The sequence below is a fragment of the Danio rerio genome, chromosome 8 (genome assembly GCF_052040795.2).
Source record: "Danio rerio strain M-AB ecotype USA chromosome 8, GRCz13ab, whole genome shotgun sequence".
NCBI lineage: Eukaryota > Metazoa > Chordata > Actinopteri > Cypriniformes > Danionidae > Danio > Danio rerio.
Window position 1 is genome coordinate 4,271,555 of NC_141028.1, and position 17,947 is coordinate 4,289,501.

General features: G+C 39.9%; 2 long non-coding RNA genes across 5 annotated transcripts in view; both read right to left on the reverse strand.

The window, feature by feature from the left end:
• LOC147842511 (uncharacterized) overlaps nt 1-17,947 on the reverse strand; it is an 81,065-nt gene that overhangs the window by 26,340 nt on the left and 36,778 nt on the right. The gene's annotated exons all lie outside the window — the stretch shown is intronic.
• LOC147842512 (uncharacterized) lies at nt 11,889-16,122 on the reverse strand. The gene is made up of 3 exons (XR_015497528.1): nt 14,943-16,122; nt 14,094-14,335; nt 11,889-13,537 (listed from the first exon to the last, which is right to left on the reverse strand). It is a non-coding gene; the product is annotated as an uncharacterized LOC147842512 (long non-coding RNA).

Here is a 17,947-nt window from a genome sequence, read left to right on the forward strand (position 1 = left end):
GTTTCATCTTTGGGTAGAGAAAATAGCACTACCTTTCCCCTCACACTTCCAGTAATATCCAGCTGTGCATAGCGTCTTCATGACATGATTCAACCGGGATCTGCTACAGTGTTTGTGGGCGGGGCCGCAGGTTTCAATTTTCCCGGGTTTGCGCGTGCAACAATTGGGCGGGGCTTAAGTTTTGTATCAACGTCATGCCATAAGGGCTAAAGACTCGTTATCAAGATGATTCATTTAAAGCACTATGAGTCGATTCTTTTATGCTGTGTTCACAGCAGACGCGGAACGCAAGGATAAACCGCGCTATTTGCGCGTAAATAGCCGCGTAAACATTTGAGTTTACTCGCTTCATTCGCGCATCAACCCCCGCTTCATTCGGGCGTGAAATCCGCTTCATTCGCGTGTCAAATACACTTCAGAACAGACGCGGATTCGCGTGATGGGCAGGGCTTCTGTCTGCTCGGTGACTGTAGCTTCGTTGCTAAATGGCTAACATGGATTTTATGAAGAAAATAACAGTGTTTATGTGCTTTAAGAAGGCTGAAAAACAGCGTTGATACGTTTAGGACCGTGTCTGAGTCCACTACATGCTTTCAGAGGTACATCCAGCTCTGTGAGCTCATAAACTCCTCCAGAAACTAAACTTGGATCACGGAGGCTTTCAGCGGTGCTTCTGACTGAGCCAAGATCAGTTTGATGACTTGTTGTCGGTGTTGCCTGGAGGATTTCCCCCAGGACACCATCAACAGGTTCTACGTCACAATTATGCCCCCACATAAGCAAGCTTCTGATTGGTTAACGCGGCACGAATGTACGCTGAAGTTCAGATTTTCGAACTCGAGAGATTCGCGCAAAACGCTCGTTAAGCGCATCAAACGCATAAACACTCAATTCGCCTCACGCTTATCATGCTATTCGCACCGCGCCATTCGCGCAATTAGCGTCATTCGCTCTGCGCCATTCGCGTTTGCTTTAACTTAACATGTAAATCGCTCGCGCTGGACGCGCGTTCCGCATCTGGTGTGAACGCAGCCTTATAGATGAATCAATAGTTTTAAACACGGTGCCCTTTCAGATTTAAGCCTTAGCTGGATATTTCACTTCAGAGCTGTGTTACACACTACATGGAAGGTTGTTTTCAAAAACCCATATAGGGGCTCTTTAAAAATAGTCATGAGGCGTTAAACGTCGTTAAAAACGTGAGCAAAAAACACCCCGATGTGAACAGGCCTTAAATCTGAAGTTTTTTTTTAACAAACTTTTGCAGAGTCTGTCTGCTACTGACTTAATGATTGTTCAAATCCATAAAGATATCATCATTCCACTGTAGTGTGAAGTTCTTAATGTACTGGTGGCCGTCTGGTTGCTATGCCTGATCCATCCCTCTTTGCATTTCCCTCCTCAACTTGAAACAGGGAGGAAATCTCAGGGAGGCAAAAGAACAACAGAGCTAATTAGCCGCGCGGAGCTGACAGAGCGAAGCCAAATGGCTGCCAGCCAAACCCGGCAGAGGAAGGAGACCCAATGTTCAGCAGGATCGATGGAGGAGACCACTTCATTAAAGACCCCCTGGAACAGAGCGAGGAAGAGAGAGGGTCTGTTTAATTAAGTCTGTGCTTCAGGGTCTAACAGCAGCCGTACAGCCACTGCTGTCACCGATTCGGCCCTTCATAGTGTGGCTCTCGTCTGCACACCAGGGGCCCCAGAAAGTGTGTGTGTGTATGAGGGAATTACACTCACTTAGGAGACCCGAGGCTGTATACGGTACATCAATCTATACTGTTATACACCCTGTAGATATGTGCCAATAAATGTGACTTATAGTGGGTGTCCAAAAATGAAATAATCAGATCAGATGAAGCACTGAAGATGACAGGGTCTGAATAGCAAATTAAGAAGATGTGAATGTTAAAGAAACATTCACTTTTTTATGAAAATATAATTATTTTACAGCTCCCCTAAAGTTAAACTGTTGAGCGTTTACCATTTTTTAAATGCATTTAGCTGATCTCCGTGTTTGATAGGAGCACTTTTAGCTTAGCTTAGCATAGATCATTGAATCAGATTAGACCATTAGCATCTTGCTCCATGTGCAAAGAGTTTGTGTAATTTTTCTTTTTAAAGCTTGACACATTTGTTGTTACATCCTGTGTTAAGACTGATGGAAAATGATAAGTTGTTCATTTTTGAGCTGGAGTAATAATCAAGAAACTTTGCTGCAGCCGGGGTAAAGACTGCACACCAGGGGCCCTTGTTTATAATGTGAAGCATTCCTTTTGATTCGCTGCTGTTCAAAAACAGTAATGCCGTTAAAACTGGGAATCAAAGTGTAATAATGTAATTCCTAATTGAAAACCTTACTAGCACGGGGTTATTTCTACTTTTGCCTTCAGAACTGCCTTAATCCTTCCTGACAGATTCAACAATGTACTAGAAATATTCCTCAGAGATTTCGCCCCATATTGACATGATAGCATCACACAGTTGCCGCAGATTTGTTGGCTGCACATCCATTATGCCAATCTCCCGTTCCACCACATCCCAAAGGTGCTCTATTGGATTGAGCTCTGGTGACTGTGGAGGCCATTTGAGTACAGTGAACTCATTGTCATGTTCAAGAAACCAGTCTGGGATGATTCACGCTTTATGACATGGTGCGTTATCCTGCTGGAAGTAGCCATCAGAAGATGGAGACACTGTGGTCATAAAGGGATGGACATGGTCAGCAACAAAACTCAGGTAGGCTGTGGCGTTGACACGATGCTTAATTGGTACTAATGCGCCCAACGTGTGCTAAGACAATATCCCCCACACAATTACACCACCACCACCAGCTTGAACTGCTAATAAAAGGCAGGATGGATCTATGCTTCCCTGTTGTTGATGCCAAACTCTGACCCGACCATCCGAATGTGGCAGCAGAAATGGAGACTCATCAGACCAGCCAATCTTCTATTTTCCAGTTTTGGTGAGCCTGTGTGAATTGTAGCCTCAGTTTCCTGACACCCGGTGTGGTCTTCTGCTGCTGTAGCCCATCCGCCTCAAGGTTGGACGTGTTGTGTGTTCAGAGATGCTCTTCTGCAGATCTCGGTTGTAACGAGTGCTTATTTGAGTTACAGTTGCCTTTCTATCAGCTGGAACCAGTCTGGCCATTCTCCTCTGACCTCTGGTATCAACAAGACATTTGCGCCCAAAGAAATGCCCTTCCAGCCGCAACCCATCTCTGGGAAACATCCATACACACTCATTCACACACACTCATACACTACAGACAATTTAGCCTAGCCAATTCACCGGTACTGCATGTCTTTGGACTGTGGGGGAAACAGGAGCACGCAGAGGAAGCCCACGCAAACGCAGGGAGAACATGCAAACTCCACACAGAAACACCAACTGAGCCGAGGCTCGAACCAGCGACCCAGCGACTTTCTTGCTGTGAGGTGACAGCACTACCTACTGCACCACTGCATCGCCTTTTCCTGAAAGTTTTATCATTAAACTCCCAATCCATCCTTTCAGTCAAATTAAAAGTCCATGACATAAACCATCCAAGTTTAAGCCCGATTTTGAATCTTCGACCAGCAGCAAAACAATATTTCAGTATTTATTTGGTGACCCCTGAAGCATGTGAACAGTATGTGCTCCCTGTGCCAGCCTGTACACTGACCACCTCATGCCTCCCACCGGGACAGACAAAGAGAGCCAACAGCCAACATGAAAAGGGCTTCATGCATATTGAAACCACAGCAGGTTTTCTCAGTCAAGAAAAAGCAAAGACGGCAAGGAAAAAAAAAAGAGGCAACGTCTCAAAGCTATTTCAAACACCTAATGTATCGCCCCCCTGTCTAATCCATATTTCCCTAAGAGCTTTATGGAACAAATTGCTGCTAGACTTTGCATTTCAATGGAATTCATTAATGCATATTCAGTTTGCTTATGGCAGAGCGCAGAACGTGCCCGCCGGGACTCGTGTGTCTCTCTCAGCCTCCGCCAATGAGAAAAGGCTACATCGTGTTTCCATTTTGGTTTAATGCGAGCTAACGCTAATGCATTTGAACGGCAGGGTTCCCTCTCGCTTTGCATCTTTGCATCGGTGCAATTAGGGTTTCTTATGTCTGTCAGTGTGCGATCAAACACCGTGCCGTGACCCGCGCCAGAAAGCACGTCGTTTAACATCTGGCTTTGTGCATTTCATATGACAAGCATATAGCTAAGCTAAAAGTGGCCATGTTGTGCGAGTTCATGCCATGCGAAATGTACGCGGGGAAAAATTTAATGAGAAAAAACAAATAAATCAAAGAAAAATAATATTTTTATGTTGCTTTTATATTCATTTTACTTTGACTTGGTCTCTGTTTTAGAGGTCGCCACAGCGGGATGAACCGCCAACTATTCCAGCATATGTTTTATGCAGTGGATGATCTTCCAGCTGCAACCTAGTATTGAGTGTGATTGAGAGTGTATGGATGTTTCGCAGCGATGGGTGGCAGCTGTAGGGGCATCCGCTGCGTAAAGCATAAGCTTGATAAGTTGCCGGTTCATTCCGCTATGGAGACCCCTGACTAATAAAGGAACTAAGTGGAATAGAAAATCAATGAATTAATATAGGTGCCTAGACTGCAGCTCGGCACAGGAAGTTAGGCCAGAGGAGAAATGGTCAACCGAGCCTGGCTTTTCTCAGGAGTTTTTTTTTCCTTCACTTTCATCAATTGGTGAAGTTTGTTTCTCATTACTGGCTTGCTTGGTTTGGGACTTGTGGAGCTGCTCTTTAGTGTTTTGACTTTCAGCAGTGAAAATTAAACCACACTGAACTGAACTTGTAGCAGTTTCACTTTCACATTTTCATTCATTCATTCATTTTCTTGTTGGCTTAGTCCCTTTATTAATCTGGGGTCGCCACAGCGGATTGAACCGCCAACTTATCCAGCAAGTTTTTACGCAGCGGATGCCCTTCCAGCCGCAACCCATCTCTGGGAAACATCCACACACACACACACACACACACACACACACACACACACACACACACACACACACACACACACACACACACACTCTACGGAAAATTTAGCCTACCAAATTCACCTGTACCGCATGTCTTTGGACTGTGGGGGAACCGGAGCACCCGGAGGAAACCCACGCGAAGGCAGGGAGAACATGCAAACTCCACACAGAAACGCCAACTAAGCCGAAGTTCGAACCAACGACCTTCTTGCTGTGAGGCGACAGCACTACTTACAGCGCCACTGCCTCGCCGTACTATAATAACTTACTATAATCATCTATGTCAGTGGTTCTCAAACTGTGGTACTGTATGTGTACCACTACTGGTACGCGGGCTTCCTTCTAGTGGCACACGGAGGAATGAAATACGTCATGTACATGCTACATATATTTCAAAATTGATCAAAAATGATGTATATAATACGCCATATAGCCTATATTTCTGAGGTAATCTGCCACGTTTGTTAAACTGTGCAGAGTTGTAGCTGCTTTACTGGGCCTACTAAGCTACTGTATTTCAATAACGGAGGTCAGCTAGTGAGTGCTGTGCAGGTAAACCTCACTCCTCTGACCTCTAAAGGTGCTCTAGCGACAAACGCTAGAGGCTATGGTCTTTAGCCTCCTTGTTAGAGCAACCGACTCCCATGCGGAAGGTTGCCGGTTTTATACCAGCTTGGAGTGGGTTGGGTTAGGTAGGACCGGCGGGGTTACATTAGTGTCGTGACCCGGATGGGAGTGAGGTTTAAGGGGGTGAGTGTAACGGAGGCCATCTAGTGAGTGCTGTGCAGGTAAACCTCACTCCTCTGACCTCTAAAGGTGCTCTAGCGACAAACGCTAGAGGCCATGGTCTTTAGCCTCCTTGTTAGAGCAATTGACTACCATGCGGAAGGCCGCCGGTTCGATACCAGCTCGGAGTGGGTTGGGTGAGGTAGGACCGGCGGGGTTACAACTGCTCATTTAGGTGGTACTTGGAGAGACAATTTTTTTTTCTCTGCGGTGGTACTTGATGGAAAAAGTTGAGAACCACTGATCTGTTAAGCTGCTTTACATTTACACTTAGTCATTTAGCAGACGCTTTTATCCAAAGCGACTTACAAATGAGGACAAGGAAGCAATTTACACAACTATAAGAGCAACAATGAATAAGTGCTGTAGGCAATTTTCAGGTCTGTAAAGTCTAAGAAGGAAAGTATTAGTAAAATTTATTTATTTATTTTTTTTGAGTACAGTTAGTGTGATATCCAGAGAGGCAATTGCAGATTAGGAAGGGAAGTGGAAACTAAATAGTTGAGTTTTTAGTCGTTTCTTGAAGACAGCGAGTGACTCTGCTGTTCTGATGCAGTTAGGGAGTTCATTCCACCAACTGGGCAGATTAAACGCGAGCGTTCGGGAAAGTGATTTCTTCCCTCTTTGGGATAGAACCACGTGGCGACGTTCATTCACAGAACGCAAGTTTCTGGAGGGCACATACATCTGCAGAAGTGAGAGCACGCAACATCAATTTTTTGATTTAAGTTTGTTATTTTTCGAATGCAATACATTTGGCGAAACTTTGATCTCATACCCACAAACAAGTGCACATCATTAGATACTAATAAAAACATGTTCTAGACAATGAATAAATACTTAGTTGGTGAAATGTCCTCACTAGTTGGCAGTGTTGGGCAAGCTACTTGAAAAATGTATTGAGCTAAGTTATTAGCTACGCTCCTTAAAATGTAGCTTAAAGGGCACATAGGTTACCACTTTTTTTCAAATTTAATATAAGTCTTTTGAGTCTCTAGAATGTCTATATAAAGTTTCAGCTCAAAACACATTTTTCATTATACCTTTTACAAGATGCTGTTTTATACTGATTTCCAGCAGGGGGTGGTTTTGTCATACTGCTCCTTTAAGACGAGACTTTCCAGCCTACTGTTTCTGTACATGCCTTCCCGCATGCTTTAATCTCCTCCCTCAGCTGTGTCAGACAACAGACAGACTTTAAGGAAGAAGGTTTCACGTAGCGTTTGTGAGAAATACTACAGCAAGAACTAATCTTTACCATTCAGTATTGTGAAGTTGCATTGGTGAGTCACACACAGTATCGTTGTGCGCGCACACACACACACACACACACACAGATGCACACGCACACCGCAGCTTAGAGATGCGCGGATGGCGGTTACAGCCGCGGAATCGGGCGGATGACGTGACGAAAAATAATATTTTAATTGAATTCGGGCGGGTGGTGGGCGGTTGTACTGTTTTTGTACACATAGCTGGCGCACCAACGAAAAAGCCTAGGACTGACTTCACAGAATGAGAGGAGGAATCGGATACACTAATTCTGGATGAAGTACAGAAGTCTTCCTCTACAAAATTAAGAATAGACGGATCAGCAGAGGAAAATCTACTTTCCTTTTGGGAGAAACAAGGCAGGCATTCCCACGTCTACAGCACCTTGCCAAGAGAATTCTATGCATTCCAGCAACAAGTGCTGCGAGCGAGCGCTCCTTCAGTGCAGCAGGGCGCATTAGAGGCCAGGCGCTCTCGTCTGAATGTTGAAATGTGTCAAAATGCGTTTTCTATTAGGCTACTATAATAATAAAAAAATTGTACAGTACAGTGCGTTTCATTTAGGCTATTTATTTATTTATTTTTGTCCCTGTGCACCGATTGGAGACGGAGTTCACTGCTGATACTCTAAGAGCTTTATAGGGTGCTTCTCATTTCTTATTTGTGTATCCTCGTTTCCTTCCCTTGCTTTCTTTCCTCGTCTTTCCACCCCTATAGGATGCGAGGGAAGGACGCAAAAAAAACCTCAAGGACCGAGGAATCGAATCAAGTGAAAAGACACATCCTCGTATTGTTTAGCGTCACTTCAAAGCGTCAATTAATGCTGGATTTGACTTGCACGTTTGGATTAACTGCATGTCATTAAAGTCATTCTCTATTTTCTAATAATCAATAAAGAAACATTCATTTAATAATAAAAAGGAATAAGCCATTCAAATAAAGAGCTCAGTCAGCAGATGGCGGGCGGGTGCGGTTTTAAAATTTGGTCAAAAATGTTAGTGCGGATGGATGGCGGACGGATGATGAGTTTTATGATGCGGTTGCGGATGAAATAATAGCCCATCCGCGCATCTCTACCGCAGCTGACACATACACAGGCAGGAAGACAGACAGAGCGCTTAGCTTAGCACTGTTTTTGCCCTCAAATGTGACAGGATACAGGCTAACCTTCAGCACTGTGTGGATATCTGTGATGTTAATGTACAAAATAAACCTGATTTAACGTCCACAAACCGGGATTGAAGCGTCTTCTTTTATAATTGTTCTGACACGCGGCTGTGCTGATGAAGTAAAGCTGAAGTAAAACGCTGTAATTAATTACACACATACTCTGTTTTAAAACACTTTAAACATGTGAAACTTACTCTTAATCACATTTGATGATGATTGCTGATTCTAGCGAACAGAACAGAGCTTTTATTCCCGGTTGCTTTGCGTATGTCTGCCTGGTCTTGTTGACATATACACACGACTACCTGAACATGTTAATGCGCGCAGCTGTCAATCAATTTGGTGGGCGGGGGGATCGCACTCCTACGTAAAGTTGCGGTCGGTCTAAAAACCGCTCTAATTGGTCCACAGTTTTTATGTTAAATTGAAAAAAAAAGGACTGGGTGTGTTTGTATCACCCCAACATGATGGTCTATACACTATATATACACACATGTTTGTCCAAATAGCTTGAAAAGTAGATTTTTCACCATAGGTGCCCTTTAACTACACTAAAGCCACTCTTTGGGAAATGTAGCAAGCTAAGCTAAAAGGCAAAAGTAGCTTAGCTACATCCAAGCTATTTTTGCAATTTTTATCATGAAATCAAAACAACTTAAATCCAAGTCAATCATATATTAGTGATTAATAAAACTGTCAATGAAGCATATGAGGCAGAATAGTTCAGTTCAGCTATTTACTGTAAATAGTATGCTGTACCCAACAAAAATAAAAATAAAGGGAATCTTTTGGAATAACATATAAATAAGTTATTGCATCTTAACATGTACTTCTCGAGGTATGGTCACGAGGAATCCTGCTTCAGAAATAACTCCTCTCCCTCAGTCATCTTTCCATCAAGCAAGTTTCGGTTGGCGACATAGTCAACCAGAGGTGGCAGTAACGCACCAAAAAGTTTGTTGTCGAACACCGTAAAACAGAAGAAGAAGAATTCCTCACTCTAGCCATCATATAGATTTACTATCAACGGCTACACACCGGCCTCACAGCTCCGTGAATGTCGGTGCCGTCACTTATTGATCTGCGATCTGTAAATGTAGCTTTGTGGACGCTACTGCGCTACTTGAATAATAAAATAGCTTTGCTAATGAAAAGCTATTTGATTTAGAAAGTAGCGACGCTCCCGCCAAGCTACTGAGAATGTAGTTAAGCTAGTAGCGTCACTACTTGTAGCGACGCTACTGCCCAACACTGTTAGTTGGTTGTTGTAATATCTCACTATATAAGCGAGGACAATCAAGTCCTCACACGCATGGTTTAAGGCTTGTTTATACTTCTGTGTTGAGTGATTGGCATGACCTCCAGCGCATGCCTTGCCGTAGTCGTGCATTTATACTTCTCCGTGCTGTTTGTTGCTCTGCAATAACACTTCCGAAGCACTAGCTGGCAGTAGGTGTTTATGATTCTCTGTATTGAGTTTCTTTGTGGGTGTTTTGTTTTTTCTAAACGCTACCTTGATGTAGCTCAAACTCGCTGATTCGGAGGCAGGAACCAGCGGATGTACAACAACTTCAATCATAAGGTAAATACAAAACAAAACTTTCCATCTGGAGCTCCTTCGCATGATTTGACACCTGTAAACACTCGCTCTCGGTCCCATCCACACTGGTCACAGCTACCAAGCTGACCAATCACAAAACTTGCGCTACGCTTTTTTTTTTTTTTTTTTTTTTTTGAGAGGTGCTGTAACCATATTGCACATTTTTTTGTGTTACACTGTAAATTTTTTTATACACAAAAATAAGTTCCTAAAAACAATACCTATATTTAATACTTTCCTTGTTGAAATTTCGTACAATATTGAATGTCTTAAGCTTATTAATAATAATAAGAACAATACGTTTTTTTTAAAGCTTTTGATAACCTTTTTTCCTAATGATTGAGGCTTTGTAATTAAAAAAAAAAATTTCCTCTCTCTCTTCTTTCTTATTTTTTTGTTATTGTATTTTTTCTTCAATGCAGTGATGTTATTATTCTTGTATTCAATAAAAAATAAAAATAAAAAACAAACAAAACAAAAATATTCACTGTGGTTTAACCATTCACTGCCATTATATCAATCACTAGATTCAGCTCAAAATCTTTTTTAATGTTCTAGTGAAGAAATAAAATCACCTACATCTTGGATAACATGAGTAAAATAACAGAAAATTTTTGGGTGAACTATGCCTTTAAAGATGAACGCTCTCACCCAGAGGACAGCAGACACTGAGCTGCTGACAGGTGAGACTCTCTCTTTAATTAAACTCCACACGTCATTAAGGGAGAAGAGGAGAAACGAGGGACTGACAACAGAGGCGCTGCAAATGAACTGGCTGAAGAGGAACCTGTCGATTCAATGAACAACCACACGTTTTGCATGTTTTCTTCTTCTGTGGTTCTAAAGAACACTCAATAGGGTATACAGCATGCTAACAGGACTTTTAATTTGCCATGTAACCTGGGTTAACCGCTTCTGTTGAACTGTATGCCAACCCAGATTGTTTAAGGTCTGTTTTCTTCAAAAATCAGCGATCTCCACTAGCTGAGTGATATCTGATATAAAGTGGGTCTCAGATTGTTCAAGAAGCACTGCATTAAATTACATTTCCCCGCCATGTCTTTTTAATATGGGCATTTATTTTACCCCAGTGTATTCAATGGAGCTTCTGCGCTAGCCTGCCGATCTTGACACGCATGTGAGAGTAAACGACTTTGTCTCGTTTTACGCTTGAGCGTGAACATGGCCCGCGTGAACACTCAAATGGCAGATCTGCGTGAACGGCTGTAGATGTACAAATTTAATAACAACAATAATAAAAGTAATAATTCCTTACATTTATGCAGCGCTTTTCTAGACACTCACAGCGCTTTACACATAGGAAGGATCTCCTCATCCACCATTAGCATGTAGCATCCAGCTGGATGACGCGACGGCAGCCATTTTACACCAGAGCGCACACCACACACCAGCTGATTGGTGGAGAGGAGACAGTGATGAAGCCAATTATGGTATGGGGATGGTTAGGAAGCCAGGATGGACAGAGGTCAGATTTGGCCAGGATGCCGGGGTTAAACAACCACAGAGAGTCGGAACCTTGGTTTAACGTCTCATCCGAAGGACGGCGCTCACTGAGCAGTATAGAGTCCCCGTCACTATACTGGGGCATTAGGACCCACACACACCACAGGTTGGGCGCACAACAGGAAGTATAAAAAAAACCTGCAACTGCGTTAATTGCGTTCATTTTTTTTAACGCGTTATTTAAAATTAATCGCATGCGTTAATGCGTTAATTTTGACAGCGCTAATATATATATATATATATATATATATATATATATATATATAATTAATATATACACACACACACACATACATTTATATATATATATATATATATATCTATATATATATGTGTGTGTGTTTGTATATATATATATATATATATATATATATAAATATAAATATATATAAATATATATGTGTATATATATGTGTGTATATATATATATATATATATATATATATATATATATATATACACACACACACACATATATATAGATACATATATATATGTATGTATGTATGTATTTTTTTTTATTAATTTTTTTGGACAATCAATTTTGTGTCTAAAAAGTATCGCTTAGGCACCATTTTGGCACCGATACCATTTTAAAAGTATCGATTTAGCACCGGTATCGAAACAACTCAAACGATACCCAACCCTATTATCGAGGGATTTTTAAAGTCTTAGTTAATGTCACAGCGCAGTCTGTATGGCTGCACAGAATGATTTTACTATGGTAAAACCAAGAAAAACTCAATGTATTTTTATAAGGCTGTTTGGAGCCTTTTTTCCCCATGACTCACATTGTGTTAAATGCACACACATGCTGTTTTCAGTCTCGGGTGTCTGCATGTGTGTGTGTTTCAGTGCAGCTGGTGTAATAATAGACGTGGGCAGGACCCGTGTTGGGTATTTTTACCTGCCGGTTCTCCCAGGTGGCTGCACTGCATGCTGAGTTCAGGTGAGTCTGTTAATGAGGCTAATTAGGTGTAAAGGAGGTTGGTGCAAGGATCAGCTGTTCCTGGATCTGCTCTAATGATAAAGCTGCATAATCTCCAGTGCCACACAACAGATGACCAGCCACTCAGACCCCCAGCAGCCCACAATACCAGCCCCGGCGCGGCTCCCAGGGGTCCCGCAGCGCGTCTGCAAACATATGCTGTACAGAACAACATCGGCAGACAATAATACAGTTTAATATAATCACTCAGGATGCTGACAGAGATACTGTTACAGAGTGGTGTCATTTAGCTTTGTGTCGTTCCCCTCCACACTGTCAAAAACAATTAGTTGACTTTACTTAAAAAAAATAAATAAATTAGTCAACCCATTGCTAATGCAGCCCATTACAGTAGTTGACTTATTGAAGCGTGAAAATCAGTTTCTTTGCAGTGATTAGTTGATTTTCCTCTTTAAAAAGTGAGTAAACCTGTTGATTTTAAAGCAATTTGTTGATTTTAAAGTGATTAGTTGACTAAGCTCTGAGGTTTTAAATGAGTAAACCCGAAGATTTTAAAGTGAATAGTTGATTTTAAAGCGATTAGATGACTAATCGCTTTAAAATCAACTAATCACTTTAAAATCAAATAATCACTGTAAAATCATCAGGTTTACTCATTTAAGCGACAGGTTTACTCACTTATTTACTCGCTTTTTAAAAGTAAAATCAACCAATTGCTTTAAAATCATCGTTTACCTATGTAAAACCTCAGGTTTACTGATGTATTTACTCGCTTTTTAAAAAGATTAGTCAACTAATCGCTTTAAAATCAACTGAGTAAATACGTCAGTAAAACTGAGGTTTTACATTGGTAAACTTGATGATTTTAAAGTGATTATTTGATTTTAAAGCGATTAGTTGACTTTACTTTTAAAAAGCGAGTAAATAAGGGAGTAAACCTGCTGCTGTAAATGAGTAAACCTGATGATTTTAAAGCGATCAGTTGATTTCTAAGGCGATTAGTTGACTAAGCTTTAAAGCGACTAAATATGTGAGTAAACGTGTTGGTTTAAATGAGTAAACCCGATAATTTTAAAGCGATTAGTTGATTTTAAAGTGATTGGTTGATTTTAAAGCGATTAATTGACTAAGCTTTTAAAAGAGAGTAAATACGCGAGTAAACATGTTGTTTTATGAGTAAACTCGATAATTTTAAAGTGATTAGTTGATTTTACAGTGAATAATTGACGACACTTAAAAAAATCAAATCAATAAGTGAGTAAACATGTTGTTTTAAATGAGTAAATATTAATGATTTTAAAGTGATTAGCGATTAGTTAACTAAGCTTTTAAAAAGCGAAAGCGAGTAAATGCATGAGTAAACCTGTTGCTCTAAATGAGTAAACCCGATGATTTTAGAGAGATTAGTTGACTTTACTTTTTAAGATGTAAGTAAAACTCGTTGCTTTTAAAGCGATTAGTTGACTTAACCTAAAGTGAGTAAACCTGTTGCTTTTATAGTGATTAGCTGATTTTTTTAAAGTGAGTAAACCTGTTGCTTCTAAAGTGATTGGATGACTTAGTAAAGTGAGTAAAACTTGTTGCTTTTAAAGCGATTAGTGGACTTTTTCAAAAGTGAGTAAATCTGTTGCCTTTTAAGTAATGAATTTACTGTAAAATAAGTAAGTAAACATGTTGCTTTTAAAGCAATTAGTTGACTTAAAAAAGTGAGTAAACCTGTTGCTTTTAAAGCGATTAGTTGACTTAAAAAAGTGAGTAAACCTGTTGCTTTTAAAGCGATTAGTTGACTTAAAAAAGTGAGTAAACCTGTTGATTTTAGAGCGATTAGTTGACTTAAAAAAGTGAGTAAACCTGTTGCTTTTAAAGCAATTAGTTGACTTAAAAAGTGAGTAAACCTGTTGCTTTTAAAGCAATTAGTTGACTTAAAAAAGTGAGTAAACCTGTTGCTTTTAAAGCGATTAGTTGACTTAAAAAAGTGAGTAAACCTGTTGCTTTTAAAGCGATTAGTTGACTTAAAAAAGTGAGTAAACCTGTTGCTTTTAAAGCGATTAGTTGACTTTTTCAAAAGTGAGTAAATCTGTTGCCTTTTAAGTAATGAATTTACTGTAAAATAAGTAAGTAAACATGTTGCTTTTAAAGCAATTAGTTGACTTAAAAAAGTGAGTAAACCTGTTGCTTTTAAAGCGATTAGTTAATTTTACTTATTAAAAGTGAGTAAAGCTGTTGCTTTTAAAGCAATTAGTTGAATTTAAAAAAGTGAGTAAACCTGTTGCTTTTAAAGCGATTAGTTGAATTTAAAAAAGTGAGTAAACCTGTTGATTTTAAAGCGATTAGTTGACTTAAAAAAGTGAGTAAACCTGTTGATTTTAAAGCGATTAGTTGACTTAAAAAAGTGAGTAAACCTGTTGCTTTTAAAGCGATTAGTTGACTTTAAAAAAAGTGAGTAAACCTGTTGCTTTTAAAGCGATTAGTTAATTTTACTTATTAAAAGTGAGTAAAGCTGTTGCTTTTAAAGCAATTAGTTGAATTTAAAAAAGTGAGTAAACCTGTTGATTTTAAAGCAATTAGTTGACTTAAAAAAGTGAGTAAACCTGTTGATTTTAAAGCGATTAGTTGAATTTAAAAAAGTGAGTAAACCTGTTGATTTTAAAGCAATTAGTTGACTTAAAAAAGTGAGTAAACCTGTTGATTTTAAAGCGATTAGTTGACTTAAAAAAGTGAGTAAACCTGTTGCTTTTAAAGCGATTAGTTGACTTAGTAAAGTGAGTAAACCTGTTGATTTTAAAGCAATTAGTTGACTTTACTTTAAAAGCAACGGGTTTACTCAATTTTTAAAAGTCAACTAATTCCTTAAAAACAACAGGTTTACACACATTTTAAAGCGATTCGTCGATTTCACTTTACAATGAGTAAACCCCTTGCTTTTAAGCAATTAGTTTACTTATAAAAAGTAAGTAAACTAGTTGCTTTTAAAGTGTTTAGTTGATTTTACTTATAAAAAGAGAGTATACCCAATGCTTTTACAAAGACTAGTTGACTTCATTTAAAAAAAACTAAACAAAAAACAAGCTAGTTTTAAAGCAATTAGTTGGCTTTACATTAAAAACCTGTAAACCATCAGCTATTTAAATCGATAAATTTACTTTTAAATATTCAAGTCCATTTTAGATCCATTTCAGAGATAACAAATCATGAAGAAAATGCACGATAATCATTAATTTCTCATTTATTCTCCATGACATTCACATATAAATTAAATAAGCTGTGTTACATTATCACTTTTATTAATTTGATGCTCGAAAACCAGTTTTCATCAGCATATGCGAATAACTACATGCAAATGAGATATGGGAGCAAAAGTAAAATTCTTTCTCTTTAAATCTTTTTAAACGGAGACATACTTTTGCCAGCTGTTGCAGAGATTTATGAACACACACACACAAATGTCTCAATGCGTTTCATTAAGCAGTCAGCACACATAAACAAACACACACTATTGGATCAGAGCGTACTGCAGGCAGTGCTTGAGCTGATTGATTAGTTTTGGGGCCAGAGAGGCCACAGGCCATGCAGAGATCAGGACGAGAGACCTATCGAAAATCACTATGGCTTCTTCTCTGCCTGCTGCTCTTCTCTCTCTCCCTCTCATCTGCGCATCATAAACACACACATCCGTAACACCGTCGCCCACCATTGGGAGCAATCTGTCAATCCTGAGTCTCCATTACTGAGATGGTCAACACACACACACACACACACACACACACACACACACGCCGAGAGAGAACAGTTAATTTACTTTGACTTCAGGTCAATTATGTCCAGTTGTATGCTGGTTTACTTTTAATTAGTTTAAAAAAGGAAATATTTCTAACTGCAGTGCTTTAAACTTGCGCTCGGATATAATATTTATAAGTGCTGAGGAAAGTCGTACTGTTATTTCTAAGCAACTACATATTAGGGCTGCACAAAATATGGTTTCAGCATTGATATCACAATGAGTGCATCTACAAGATATGCATTATTGAGTCTGAAATATAGCTGACCAGGAGCCATGGTATTGTATTTAATTGCTTAATTTATATTGGATATACACGCACCGGCCACTTTATTAGGTACACCTTACTAGTACTGGGTTGGACCTGCTTGTGCCTTCAGAACTGCCCTAATCCTTCGTGGCATAGATTCAGCAAGGTACTAGAAATATTCCTCAGAGATTTCGCCCCATATTGACATGATAGCATCACACAGTTGCAGCAGATTCGTCGGCTGCACATCCATGATGCTAATCTCCCGTTCCACCACATCCCAAAGGTGCTCTATTGGATTGAGTTCTGGTGACTGTGGAGGCCATTTGAGTACAGTGAACTCATTGTCATGTTCAAGAAACCAGTCTGAGATGATTGGCGCTTTATGACATGGTGTGTTATCCTGCTGGAAGTAGCCATCAGAAGATGGACACACTGTGGTCATAAAGAGATGGACATGGTCAGCAACAACACTCAGCGTTGACACGATGCTCAATTGGTACTAATGGGCCCAAAGTGTGCCAAGAAAATAAAGTTGTCAAAATGATCACCAATTAGTGTTGTCCCACATAAAAAGCTAACATTCTTTTACATAACTGGAAATCATTACAAATGTGCGTCAGGTTTTTGTCCTCAAACTGCTCCTGTGTGTAGCACTAGTCTCTTACACATCTCATTCGAAGCCTTCAGTAGTGTTTTGATGTGATTTCTGACTGTTGTAGCTATGAAATCCCTGAAAAATCATTCAGCGTTTAGTGATATGGAGCTGTAATGTACTCAAAACTTGCCGGAACTACTTTACTATGCGTGTAATCATCTGAAAATAAAGGGATGCCCATCTGCCAATCAGAATCAAGCACTCAAAAGCCCTGTGCTATAAGAATAATTATATAAAAAGTTTGTAGCTCTACACTGTCCTTGCCGCTTAAAATTACATTTTATTTATTCATGACCACTAAAAACAAGAAAGCAACAAATTTTCATCATCCGTTTGTTAAGTGGTGACGTATGTAATACTGTTTCCGGGTCCAAGCCGCCATTCATTTGAGTGGAGAAATCATTCGTTTATGGCAGGGGTCACCAAACTTGTTCCTGGAGGGCCGGTGTCCTGCAGATTTTAGCTCCAACCCTAATCAAACCCACCTGAACAAGCAAATCAAGGACTTGCTAGGTATACTTGAAACATCCAGGCAGGTGTGTTGAGGCAAGTTGGAGCAAAACCCTGCAGGGACTCCAGCCCTCCAGGACCGAGATTGGTGACCCCTGGTTTATGGTCACGTTTTATTCCTATCACACATTAAAGTTGATTTTATATAAAGTCATTGTGTACACAACAATCTCTGGGCTTGCTGCATAACAAATAGCAAAAATGTAACAATTTATAAAAAATGAATGACTTTCTGGCCATCGGATATTAGGCATTGACATATATATTGCGATCGTGATTTTTGAAAGTATTAAATCGCTTTGTAAACGTTTATTATTACCATTTCATGAGTCTCCCCATTCAGTTGAATAGAGCGCTTGGACCCGGAAGCCGCTCCGCGTGACGTCACACTTAACAAGCGGATAGTGACACCCCCTTATTACTGTATCTCCCAGAACATTCTTATT